This window comes from Astyanax mexicanus, chromosome 24, assembly GCF_023375975.1.
Source record: "Astyanax mexicanus isolate ESR-SI-001 chromosome 24, AstMex3_surface, whole genome shotgun sequence".
NCBI classification, from domain to species: domain Eukaryota; kingdom Metazoa; phylum Chordata; class Actinopteri; order Characiformes; family Acestrorhamphidae; genus Astyanax; species Astyanax mexicanus.
This window is the reverse complement of record NC_064431.1, coordinates 19790539-19805092: the sequence shown is the minus strand read 5'-3', so window position 1 is coordinate 19805092 and position 14554 is coordinate 19790539. Positions and strand designations below refer to the sequence as shown.

The 14554-nt window shown below is 36.8% G+C and overlaps 1 protein-coding gene across 10 annotated transcripts in view; it reads left to right on the top strand.

Moving 5' to 3' along the window:
• lrrn2 (leucine rich repeat neuronal 2) overlaps positions 1-14554 on the top strand; it is a 176645-nt gene that overhangs the window by 123593 nt on the left and 38498 nt on the right. For 5 of the 10 annotated variants that reach the window (XM_049471958.1, XM_049471953.1, XM_049471951.1 and 2 more), the window contains 2 exons: positions 3985-4064; positions 9594-9673. The exons of 1 other annotated variant lie outside the window; for it this stretch is intronic. The gene's annotated coding sequence lies outside the window, so the exon portion shown is untranslated. The remainder of the gene's footprint in view (positions 1-3984; positions 4065-9593; positions 9674-14554) is intronic. 4 more of the 10 variants (XM_049471954.1, XM_049471955.1, XM_049471956.1 and 1 more) reach the window with 2 other exon arrangements.

The following is a 14554-nucleotide window of genomic DNA, read 5'->3' as shown; positions in this document are numbered from 1 at the left end:
CACTAAACTAGTGTAAAATGTTGTGATGAGTTACATTGCGATATATAAAATATTTACAGAGGTCATGTGACTGTATCACACCAGGAAAACCACTAATGAGCTTCTGAATTAATTTACCTGGTTCAGTTATTTTATTAAATAAAGGTTCAGAACTTGTTTCAGGCACCTATGGGTTAAAATCAGCACCCCACCACAAAACTCCACACAGGCCTGAACTGAACTCCAGCAGCGTATTGATTTCTTTAAGCAATCTGTGAGCGAACTGACCCTCTGCTTTTATGTGCTAACTGTAATTAGCATTACGACACCAACACTGCTACTGCACCCAACCCTAGCGAGGGACTGCAGTCAGTGTATATTCACTTCATTCAGTCGTATCCAGGCCAAGAGGCCGCAGAACCCCCCCGCTCCCTGTCTGACTCCAGACCCATCAGGGGACAACTCTTAATCAATGACCTGATCCTGAACCAGTCAGCACAGACTACATCTGCTCAAATTAACAACCACACGCTTACACCACCGGCTCCACACACTGATCTCACTGCTGCTTTATATGATAATAGGAGAATACACTACTCTATTCTCACTATTACAGAATGTGTTATTAATCTCATCAATTTAAAACCTGCCAACAGATAAGGAGAATAAAAATATGCTCCATTTATTATTACGATCTAAACTAAATTATGTGATTAATCATGATGGACAACACAAAACCACATGATAAACTGCAAATAAATATATCTACCAAATTGAAAACCTCCGGAATATAATCAAGAGGAAGATGGATGACCACAAGCCATTAAACCAAACTGACCTTCTTGAATTGTTGCACCAGAAGTAAAGGCAAAAAAGTTATCCAAAAGCAGTGTGTAAGACTGGTGGAGGAGAACATGCCAAGATGCATAAAAACTTTGATTATTGTTGCACCAAATATTGAAAACTTGAACTTGTTTTCTTTGCATGATTTGAGATCTTATTTTCGAGGTGTTATTTTAGCCATTTCTTATATATATATATATATATATATATATATATATATATATATATATATATATATATATATATATATATATATTTATTTATTTATTTATTTTTTTTTATTTTTTTTTGGGCTGCATTTGTCTGTAGAAAGATCACTGATGTCACTGAAGCTGTGATCCATCAGCCGGTGGGATCAGGTGCATCTGTCTGGCGGGTGATAAATGTGTGATATTAAGGTGAAATTCACGCTTAATGTCACGTTCAGTCTGGAGATCAAAGGAAAAGATCAGCAAGCAGTAACTCTAAATCACAACACTGGAGTTCCATGTCTGTTTACAGTTAGTGATTATAATTCCTCTCACTACAGACACCCTTTCTGGGTTAATATTAATATTAAACATATTTTATTTCGCCTCATAATTATTTAAATTTCATACAAACACTGAGAAACAATACATTTACCAACATTAACTCTGAATTAACACATTATAACAAATATACAGGAACGTTCACCTTCACTGTAAAGTACTTTTATTTCATTTTTATTGTGATTAGCTATAAAAAATAATGCTATTAATCACAGTTAACTATCTTTTCCTGCCGAACATAATGTAATTAATCACAATTAACATCACAAAATATTGTAGTAAGATCAATCACAGGTAGCTATGCAAAATAATACAATTAATCACAGTTCACTACACAGGATAATCTGATTAATCATGATTAGCTGCACAAAATGATACAATATGATTATCTAATGACTATCTGCGCAACATAATGACTATTAATCTAAATTAACTGCACAAAATTGTGTGATTAATCACAGTTAGCTATGCAAAATATTGCAATTAATTACAGTTAACTGCACAAGATAATGTGATTCATAATACTATCTGTGCAACATAATGTGATTAGTCATTAACTGCACACAATTGTGATTGATCACAGTTAGCAAGTAGCTATGCAAAATAACAGTTAACTACACACAAACAATGTGATTAAAACGACTATATGCGCAGCACAATGTGATTAATTACAATTAACTGCAGAAACTTGTGTGATTATTCACAGTTAGCTACACAGGATAATGTGATTAATAGTGACTATCTGCACAACATAATGCAATTAAGCAGGGTTAACTGCGGAAAAGTTTTAGTATAATTAATCACCAGAAGCTATGCAGAGTAGTGCGATTAATCACAGTTAACTACACAAGATAATGTGATTAATCACAATTAGCTGCACAAAAAATGTAGTTTATTGATTAATCAACAGTAGCTATCCAAAATAGTCACAGTTAACTACACAAGACATTGTGATTAGTAATGACTATCTGTGACTATCTGAATCTGTGCAACATAATGTGATTAATCACAATTATTGGCACAGAACTGTGTGATTGATCACAGGTACCTATGCAACATATCACAATTAATCACAGTTAATGATACAAGATAATGTGATTGATAATGACTGTCTGTGCAACATAATGTGAATAATCACAAATAACTGCACAGAACTGTGTGATTAATAACCGCTGGCTATGCAACTTATTGCAATTGATCACAGTTTGCGTGTGATTAATCACACTTTGCTGCATGAAATTAGTAGTATAATTAGTTAATTAATCACAGTTTACTACACAATATAGTGTGACTAATATTCTGAGCAACATAATGTCATTAATACCCTTTAATTGCACACAATTGTGTGATTAATCACAGGTACATATGCGAACTAACACAGTAATCACAGTTAACTGCACAAGATAAAGTGATTAATCAACATAACCCTAACTGATTAATCACAACTAATTGCAAAAAGAAAAAAATAGAAGCATTAGTTGCTTATACCTATGATATAATAATACAATTAATCAAGATTACTTACATGAATTTAATGTAATTTTATATTGTTTTAATCACAGGGTATTAAAGATAAAACGTTTTTCCTGCTTTTGAAGTAGTAACTTTGGTTCCCCTTGATACCCTTGATAAATTAGCAGGTGTCCCAATACTTTCGACCTTTTAAAGATGATTCCACAGAGGACAAAGCTTTTAAAGCTCACAACAGTCATTTGACAGATGGCTCTGTTTCAGTTATCAGTGGTGATGGGAGCACACTCACACTCTGACGAGTCTCTGAGGAGCCACTCGGTCAGTGCAAAAGAAACCAGATACCAAAAAAAGAGCAGCACATGGTGCTTCCAGTGTCCCGGGATTTACGAGAAAGGAAAACCTTGGCCCTCGCTGGCAGCTTACGCCAACAGAACGAGGAGTGCACGCCCAGAGCTGACTAATCCATGATCTAAAGCAACGTGAGGACACTCACCAGCTCTGAAGATTACACAGAGCCGAGCCCAAACTCAGATTCTGGACGCGTCCTCAGAGGAACGGAGATTCATGGTCTTTACATAAAGCGATGTGCAGGAAATACATAACCCAGAATTGATGTCTCTTTCATGAAAAGGGTCAGAAAAAGCGTAACTCTTTGAAGCTTCCTGTAGCATCCTGAGGAGGATGGAGGACATTCTCTAGCAGAGCTGCAATGATGACAATAAAACTAAAACACCTGGTTTTAGACCACAATAATTTATTGTCCTGACGGACAGTTCTGGTGGAAACAGGAGAGTTGAGGTGCACATTGAATTCTGTCGTGATTTGAGCAGCCGTGGTTTTATGTTTTTTGGAGACAATCCGGGTTAGCACCCGAACATCCCTTTCAGACAGCTTCCTCTTACAGCGTCCACAGTTAATCCTGTTGGATGTGGTTGGTCCTTCTTGGCGGTATGCTGACATTACCCTGGATACTGTGGCTCTTATAAGCAGTAAGCACAGAGCTGAGCTCTAGTTTTGTAATTTGGTGGAAGTGTAAATGGTTTAGTAATAAAATTTATATTAACTGAACTTTTACTTTTGAGACATCACACACTTAACTATACGTACTAGACAAACTGTGAATTCAGTGGTAAAATCTGCTCTTCTTCTTCTCCTTTAGGCTGCACTGTAAACTCAGTGAAGGCAGTCTGAGACACACGTTTGGTCTGGGAGCAGAGGACAGGTCTGACATATGAAGAGGTGAGACTTCATTCTTTCGTTGCCTTCTCTTTTCTCTACTGCGCTGATTAATCCTGGCTGCAAATTTGACAAAATGTCAAAAAAAAATGTAAGGAAAAGGAAATACAGTAAATGGAACTACAATGTCTCTGCTGATATGCAGTCAATGGTGGCACCCTGATATGGACTTGTCTTCCAGCTCGGCTGTTGTCATGACCACAGAATTAAAGATAGTGTCATCATCAGTCAATTAGAAAGTAACAGGTGGTAGCGGTAATGAGTTTCTCAACATTCTGTAACGACCAGCAAGAGAAGTAAAGAGATACTGGGGTATATGGTGTCTAATTCTAATTAAATGGAAGAGTGTAAATTAAAAGCAAGTTGGAACCTCGCAGAGAAGAAGATTGGAAAGCGAGGCCTAGAAAGAGACAAATGAATGTGGAAATGGAGGAAGACGCCCATCTAATCTTCCTAAAGCATTTTGCCCTTTATGGCCGCGGGGGATTTTGAAGATTGCTGTATGTCACTAGTTAAGACTGAGAGCTAGAGCTAATTAAAAGTTTATTGGTGGCAGTGGCAATCCGCACTGCCTGAATGCCCAGACTTAGTGGAGGACCATATTGCATGCTGGGATTAGTGCCATAGTACTTTGGCTAATCATCCCATTGGGCGGTGATGGAGAATTAGGGTGCCTATCACTGCAGAGGATATGTAGTGGGGGGAAAGGTCAGCGAAAGGTTTCCGAAGGCAATTAAACGAGTGGATGGTATCCACGATTTACCAAAATCTGTTTCAAAATATTTACTAAATTTACCCTATGTTGCATGGTAATATGTTGCATGCCTGAGGGCATTTTAATATATATATATTGTTACAGATACATCTCTGTACAATAAATTGAGATTTAGAAAGGACAGAGATGTGCATTTAATGTGGAGTTTTCTTTAGCAAACAAAGCCACACAACATACAAAATACAAATAAATTCAGTCATTTATTATAATTTTAACATTTTCTGCATAATAGAATGCAATAAACACCACTAAAACTGCTAAATTCAGTAAATTCCACTAAATATCACTAAATACTGCTAAAAACTAAATGCAGCTAAAATGCAGATAAACACTGCCAAAAAAGGCTAAATACCACTAAATACTGTCAAATATAGGTATATACAGCAAAAAAGGCAAATACTGCAAAAAAACAGTAAATACCACTAAATACAGCTAAAAATGGTTAATGCCATTAAATACTGATAAAAATAGTAACTAACTAACTAAATACTAGTAAAAACTGAAATTACCACAAAATACTACAAAAAACTGTAAATACCACTAAAAACTGCAAAAAAAAAAAAGGTAAATATCACTTAAAAATTGAATACTTCTAAACATGTTGGCAGGCTTTGCAAAAAGAGTGAATCACAGATGGCTGTTGGGGCCAGAATGGGTTAAAGGATTAATGCTTTAAAAAATACGTTACAGTTTCCAGATTAATTGTGTGTGTTAACAATGTCCGATTCACGTTATTCCACAAACCAATCAGTGTAGTCACTAAACTAGTGTAAAATGTTGTGATGAGTTACATTGCGATATATAAAATATTTACAGAGGTCATGTGACTGTATCACACCAGGAAAACCACTAATGAGCTTCTGAATTAATTTACCTGGTTCAGTTATTTTATTAAATAAAGGTTCAGAACTTGTTTCAGGCACCTATGGGTTAAAATCAGCACCCCACCACAAAACTCCACACAGGCCTGAACTGAACTCCAGCAGCGTATTGATTTCTTTAAGCAATCTGTGAGCGAACTGACCCTCTGCTTTTATGTGCTAACTGTAATTAGCATTACGACACCAACACTGCTACTGCACCCAACCCTAGCGAGGGACTGCAGTCAGTGTATATTCACTTCATTCAGTCGTATCCAGGCCAAGAGGCCGCAGAACCCCCCCGCTCCCTGTCTGACTCCAGACCCATCAGGGGACAACTCTTAATCAATGACCTGATCCTGAACCAGTCAGCACAGACTACATCTGCTCAAATTAACAACCACACGCTTACACCACCGGCTCCACACACTGATCTCACTGCTGCTTTATATGATAATAGGAGAATACACTACTCTATTCTCACTATTACAGAATGTGTTATTAATCTCATCAATTTAAAACCTGCCAACAGATAAGGAGAATAAAAATATGCTCCATTTATTATTACGATCTAAACTAAATTATGTGATTAATCATGATGGACAACACAAAACCACATGATAAACTGCAAATAAATATATCTACCAAATTGAAAACCTCCGGAATATAATCAAGAGGAAGATGGATGACCACAAGCCATTAAACCAAACTGACCTTCTTGAATTGTTGCACCAGAAGTAAAGGCAAAAAAGTTATCCAAAAGCAGTGTGTAAGACTGGTGGAGGAGAACATGCCAAGATGCATAAAAACTTTGATTATTGTTGCACCAAATATTGAAAACTTGAACTTGTTTTCTTTGCATGATTTGAGATCTTATTTTCGAGGTGTTATTTTAGCCATTTCTTATATATATATATATATATATATATATATATATATATATATATATATATATATATATATATATATATATATATATATATATATATATTTATTTATTTATTTATTTTTTTTTATTTTTTTTTGGGCTGCATTTGTCTGTAGAAAGATCACTGATGTCACTGAAGCTGTGATCCATCAGCCGGTGGGATCAGGTGCATCTGTCTGGCGGGTGATAAATGTGTGATATTAAGGTGAAATTCACGCTTAATGTCACGTTCAGTCTGGAGATCAAAGGAAAAGATCAGCAAGCAGTAACTCTAAATCACAACACTGGAGTTCCATGTCTGTTTACAGTTAGTGATTATAATTCCTCTCACTACAGACACCCTTTCTGGGTTAATATTAATATTAAACATATTTTATTTCGCCTCATAATTATTTAAATTTCATACAAACACTGAGAAACAATACATTTACCAACATTAACTCTGAATTAACACATTATAACAAATATACAGGAACGTTCACCTTCACTGTAAAGTACTTTTATTTCATTTTTATTGTGATTAGCTATAAAAAATAATGCTATTAATCACAGTTAACTATCTTTTCCTGCCGAACATAATGTAATTAATCACAATTAACATCACAAAATATTGTAGTAAGATCAATCACAGGTAGCTATGCAAAATAATACAATTAATCACAGTTCACTACACAGGATAATCTGATTAATCATGATTAGCTGCACAAAATGATACAATATGATTATCTAATGACTATCTGCGCAACATAATGACTATTAATCTAAATTAACTGCACAAAATTGTGTGATTAATCACAGTTAGCTATGCAAAATATTGCAATTAATTACAGTTAACTGCACAAGATAATGTGATTCATAATACTATCTGTGCAACATAATGTGATTAGTCATTAACTGCACACAATTGTGATTGATCACAGTTAGCAAGTAGCTATGCAAAATAACAGTTAACTACACACAAACAATGTGATTAAAACGACTATATGCGCAGCACAATGTGATTAATTACAATTAACTGCAGAAACTTGTGTGATTATTCACAGTTAGCTACACAGGATAATGTGATTAATAGTGACTATCTGCACAACATAATGCAATTAAGCAGGGTTAACTGCGGAAAAGTTTTAGTATAATTAATCACCAGAAGCTATGCAGAGTAGTGCGATTAATCACAGTTAACTACACAAGATAATGTGATTAATCACAATTAGCTGCACAAAAAATGTAGTTTATTGATTAATCAACAGTAGCTATCCAAAATAGTCACAGTTAACTACACAAGACATTGTGATTAGTAATGACTATCTGTGACTATCTGAATCTGTGCAACATAATGTGATTAATCACAATTATTGGCACAGAACTGTGTGATTGATCACAGGTACCTATGCAACATATCACAATTAATCACAGTTAATGATACAAGATAATGTGATTGATAATGACTGTCTGTGCAACATAATGTGAATAATCACAAATAACTGCACAGAACTGTGTGATTAATAACCGCTGGCTATGCAACTTATTGCAATTGATCACAGTTTGCGTGTGATTAATCACACTTTGCTGCATGAAATTAGTAGTATAATTAGTTAATTAATCACAGTTTACTACACAATATAGTGTGACTAATATTCTGAGCAACATAATGTCATTAATACCCTTTAATTGCACACAATTGTGTGATTAATCACAGGTACATATGCGAACTAACACAGTAATCACAGTTAACTGCACAAGATAAAGTGATTAATCAACATAACCCTAACTGATTAATCACAACTAATTGCAAAAAGAAAAAAATAGAAGCATTAGTTGCTTATACCTATGATATAATAATACAATTAATCAAGATTACTTACATGAATTTAATGTAATTTTATATTGTTTTAATCACAGGGTATTAAAGATAAAACGTTTTTCCTGCTTTTGAAGTAGTAACTTTGGTTCCCCTTGATACCCTTGATAAATTAGCAGGTGTCCCAATACTTTCGACCTTTTAAAGATGATTCCACAGAGGACAAAGCTTTTAAAGCTCACAACAGTCATTTGACAGATGGCTCTGTTTCAGTTATCAGTGGTGATGGGAGCACACTCACACTCTGACGAGTCTCTGAGGAGCCACTCGGTCAGTGCAAAAGAAACCAGATACCAAAAAAAGAGCAGCACATGGTGCTTCCAGTGTCCCGGGATTTACGAGAAAGGAAAACCTTGGCCCTCGCTGGCAGCTTACGCCAACAGAACGAGGAGTGCACGCCCAGAGCTGACTAATCCATGATCTAAAGCAACGTGAGGACACTCACCAGCTCTGAAGATTACACAGAGCCGAGCCCAAACTCAGATTCTGGACGCGTCCTCAGAGGAACGGAGATTCATGGTCTTTACATAAAGCGATGTGCAGGAAATACATAACCCAGAATTGATGTCTCTTTCATGAAAAGGGTCAGAAAAAGCGTAACTCTTTGAAGCTTCCTGTAGCATCCTGAGGAGGATGGAGGACATTCTCTAGCAGAGCTGCAATGATGACAATAAAACTAAAACACCTGGTTTTAGACCACAATAATTTATTGTCCTGACGGACAGTTCTGGTGGAAACAGGAGAGTTGAGGTGCACATTGAATTCTGTCGTGATTTGAGCAGCCGTGGTTTTATGTTTTTTGGAGACAATCCGGGTTAGCACCCGAACATCCCTTTCAGACAGCTTCCTCTTACAGCGTCCACAGTTAATCCTGTTGGATGTGGTTGGTCCTTCTTGGCGGTATGCTGACATTACCCTGGATACTGTGGCTCTTATAAGCAGTAAGCACAGAGCTGAGCTCTAGTTTTGTAATTTGGTGGAAGTGTAAATGGTTTAGTAATAAAATTTATATTAACTGAACTTTTACTTTTGAGACATCACACACTTAACTATACGTACTAGACAAACTGTGAATTCAGTGGTAAAATCTGCTCTTCTTCTTCTCCTTTAGGCTGCACTGTAAACTCAGTGAAGGCAGTCTGAGACACACGTTTGGTCTGGGAGCAGAGGACAGGTCTGACATATGAAGAGGTGAGACTTCATTCTTTCGTTGCCTTCTCTTTTCTCTACTGCGCTGATTAATCCTGGCTGCAAATTTGACAAAATGTCAAAAAAAAATGTAAGGAAAAGGAAATACAGTAAATGGAACTACAATGTCTCTGCTGATATGCAGTCAATGGTGGCACCCTGATATGGACTTGTCTTCCAGCTCGGCTGTTGTCATGACCACAGAATTAAAGATAGTGTCATCATCAGTCAATTAGAAAGTAACAGGTGGTAGCGGTAATGAGTTTCTCAACATTCTGTAACGACCAGCAAGAGAAGTAAAGAGATACTGGGGTATATGGTGTCTAATTCTAATTAAATGGAAGAGTGTAAATTAAAAGCAAGTTGGAACCTCGCAGAGAAGAAGATTGGAAAGCGAGGCCTAGAAAGAGACAAATGAATGTGGAAATGGAGGAAGACGCCCATCTAATCTTCCTAAAGCATTTTGCCCTTTATGGCCGCGGGGGATTTTGAAGATTGCTGTATGTCACTAGTTAAGACTGAGAGCTAGAGCTAATTAAAAGTTTATTGGTGGCAGTGGCAATCCGCACTGCCTGAATGCCCAGACTTAGTGGAGGACCATATTGCATGCTGGGATTAGTGCCATAGTACTTTGGCTAATCATCCCATTGGGCGGTGATGGAGAATTAGGGTGCCTATCACTGCAGAGGATATGTAGTGGGGGGAAAGGTCAGCGAAAGGTTTCCGAAGGCAATTAAACGAGTGGATGGTATCCATGATTTACCAAAATCTGTTTCAAAATATTTACTAAATTTACCCTATGTTGCATGGTAATATGTTGCATGCCTGAGGGCATTTTAATATATATATATTGTTACAGATACATCTCTGTACAATAAATTGAGATTTAGAAAGGACAGAGATGTGCATTTAATGTGGAGTTTTCTTTAGCAAACAAAGCCACACAACATACAAAATACAAATAAATTCAGTAATTTATTATAATTTTAACATTTTCTGCATTGTAGATTAAAAAGAAAATAATTTAAACTATAAAACAAAATATATCAAATTTTACAGTAAAGAAGTGTAAAAAAAAAAGTGTTCAACAAACCAGAAATTGTTTTAACTAAGCACCTCTTGCTTAGATAGAAACAGCTTTGCACATCTTGGCTGGATTTTATTCAGTCAACTTTACGAGGTAGAGACACCTGAAATGTGACCTTCAGTTAACAGCTGTGCTGAACTCATCAAGAGTTAAGTTGTAAAGTTGTGAAGACCTAGAGATGGTATATAGTGAATAGCCCTATTTGAGTAATGTTTTAATCCATAATATGGCAAGAACTACTCTTTAACTAAGTAAAGAAAGAAATGACAAGAACAGTTGCAAAGACCATCGAAACATTAGGATGAAACTGGCTCTCATCAGGACCATCCCAGGAAAGTATGACCAAGAGTTACAGTACCTCTGTTGTACAGTTACAACAGTATGTTGAGTTAACTCAGTACCTTGAGCTAGTTCTCCAGGCACCGCCATCTTTAAATTAAGTCATTATAAGTTGACCAATGACCACAAGGCATGTTCCATTTGTTAAATGGTGCTCTCTAAAAGCAACAGCTGAAATTCAAGCATTTCCACAGAAATAATTATGCAATTTGTTCTTCTACACTACTTATTTGTTTGTGCTTGTCAGTTGACTTATTGTGACTTCATTTAACCCTCCTGCTATCCTCAAAATTAGTAATACACTTTATTTTTTGAATCAATATGATCCCGACAGTTTAAACCTCCAGATAATTATTATAATTAAAGTTAAAAAATAGCAAAGTTTTTTTTATGTTATTTGACAAATGATCAGTAGTTCTGGCATGATACGTGTTTTATTAGTTTTATATAAGTATTATAAATATTGTGGTGTTACAGTGAATGAACATTTAGAGACAGATTGTACAACTGAATGTTTTACAACATTATTACCATACAAAAATGTAGTAAGTATATGTAAGTATACGTAAAATATTGATACTTCTTATGTATTGCGCCAATAAAACAGCCTTAATGAAACAGACATTGAACCGAAGAACTCATTGAAACATTTTATTTTTTACCTATTGTCTACATTAAATTAAGAAAATACAATAAATATGAATCACAAAACTTAATGTCAACCATTTTTTCAGAGACTTTTAAAACTGAATGGGGTCAAATTGACCCCAAAGATAATAGGAGGGTTAAAGATGGTGGCACCCGGAGAACTATAAATTAAGTTCCTAGTGCCTTGTTTTAAATGTCGGGGCCCCTTAAAATCCTACCTTTGAGTTACTTGTTAATAGTGTAAAAATTTATTTGGATTTCTCTGCATGAGCGATGCTATACCCCTAGCACTTTGCACGCATTGTAAGCTTGTTGGGAGCATCGGCTAAAAGCTCTGTATTTTAGAAAGCTGTGATGAACGGATGTGGACTTTTCACTATCATGTCATTTCACACCAGAGTTCCTAATCATTTCAGGATCTTGTACATCAGGGATCGGCAAAATGCTTCTCTGGTGAGCTTTTGTTTACTATCCTCCCCTGTCTTTCTGTCACAGTCGGCGTGACTTTAGTTTCCGCACGTTCTCGTTTTTCAGCACGTTTCCTCCTTATAAGAACGTTTTTTCCTGGCTGTATCCCAAATCACTATCCGGGGCAGCGGCCCTGACGACACAGGTTTGATCCTGCGTGAGAAGCGGTGTGTTTATTTTTTTTTTCTTTCCTTTCTTCTTGGGTTTACCTGCTTTAAATTCAACTGTTTGGGTTCAACAATTGGGTTTAACAACCCTCTGGGCTGGAGAGCTACTAGCCTGTAGCACTCCATCTTTTTATACACTTCATTTTTGCAAAACAGAATTTTGCTAAATGGTACTGGTCACACCAGTACTGGTTACTTTCCCAAAGACGATGCCTCTGTTTTAGAGTAGCCGGTCCCAGAACTGATTAACCAGTCCAAGCATCAGCCAGATGGACACATCTAAGGGCTGTTTATCTTCATTGCCTTCATGAATGGGTCACGAATCAGAAATCAGGACTCATAGTTTATTATTACAAGAAGAAACACTTCATTAAGGCTTCGTCAGACCGGTCGGGTGTTTAATGGCGTCTCTTTGCTGTGCGGTATAGCGCATTCAAAGCAGCACGCGACGGAAAATACAGCTTGTCTGACAAAAAGTACAAGAATGTTTATCAGGGAAATCAATGAAATATTCATCCGCTTTTCACAGGAAATAATGGATTATGCATTTGGAGCTGACAGAATTAATGAGAGTGAATGCGATTGCGAACTAGGAACTGGGGCGATGACATTCACTGCAATACGTTGCCAGTGCTGTGCTGCTGAGCGTATAGTGTGTTTAAGAGGTGAACACTCTTCATCCACACTTCTATCATTTTCCTGCCAAACCATCCCTGCCCAGCGCCCTCATCCTGAGTGGCCGTCTACAGTCCACTCCGCTCCTGGTGTGTTATGATTTTATGAATTCACTTTGCCAGGAGGATCACATCCACTGGCGCAGGGATACAGCCCTGGCGTGCACTGTGCCTCTCTGATGCTGGCAGAACGGCAAAGGAGCGAGGAAGCTTGGAGGACCACGAAATTGGCATGAGTGTAGTAGAGTGTGATGCAACACACACAGTTTTTGTGCAATGTCGGGACATGGGGGTCATAAGTACTAAATTGGGTAAAAAAAAAATATTTAAAGGGTACTTGCAGAGAGGCTTCACAACATTTATTATCAGTGATTAATGCATATGCACATTATAAAGCATTATTTGCGTATATTTATGAACATCTTATGTCATTATTGTCATTATTGCCTTATTGTCTTATGTCATTATTAAGAGTTTCTAAAGTAAAAAAAAAACCCTCCTAGGGTTCTGAACAAGCTATGCGTATCTCTTGATCCTAGTCTACAAACTAGCTAAGGGCGTCTGATAAATACCCTAAATGTAAATGTAATTGCCTTCAGAAAGTCTGTACATGTTTTACTTAATGTAATTAATATTAAGTAACATTAACTTTATTTTTAATTTAAGTTTTTTTCTCTTAGTTCTTTATTTCCTTTTTATTTAAGACAAATATAAAGTGGACTTTAGTGGAATGAGGCCTTTTATAGTTTATTGAAACATAGATTTGCTGAATTTAAACAGGAATGGTGTCAGAGAGTGGGACGTTTTGTGTTTCTTTTAGATCCCACTGTTCTAAAGAATATCGATATACAGGGGTTGGACGATGAAACTGAAACATGGACGATGAAACTGTCATTTTACTGTGGGAAGTTTCATGGCTAAATTGGAGCAGCCTGGTGGCCAATCTTCATTAGTTGCACATTGCACCAGTAAGAGCAGAGTGTGAAGGTTCAATGAGCAGGGTAAGAGCACAGTTCTGCTCAAAATATTGCAATGCACACAACATTATGGGTGACATACCAGAGTTCAAAAGAAAACAAGTTTATGGTGCACGTCTTGCTGGCGCATCTGTGACCAAGACAGCAAGTCTTTGTGATGTTTCAGGAGCCACGGTATCCAGGGTAATGTCAGCAGTACCACCAAGAAGGACGAACCACATCCAACAGGATTAACTGTGGACGCTGTAAGAGGAAGCTGTCTGAAAGGGATGTTCGGGTGCTAACCTGGATTGTATCCAAAAAGCATAAAACCACAGCTGCCCAAATCACGGCAGAATTCAATGTGCACCTCAACTCTCCTGTTTTCACCAGAACTGTCCGTCACCTCAATAAATTATTGTGGTATAAAAGGTGTTTCAGTTTCATTGTCCAAGCCCTGTAGTATTGCAGTATACTATACCGTATACTAAACCCCTGCATCGTGATGTGAATTGTATCGCCAAGTTCTAGCCAACACACATCTC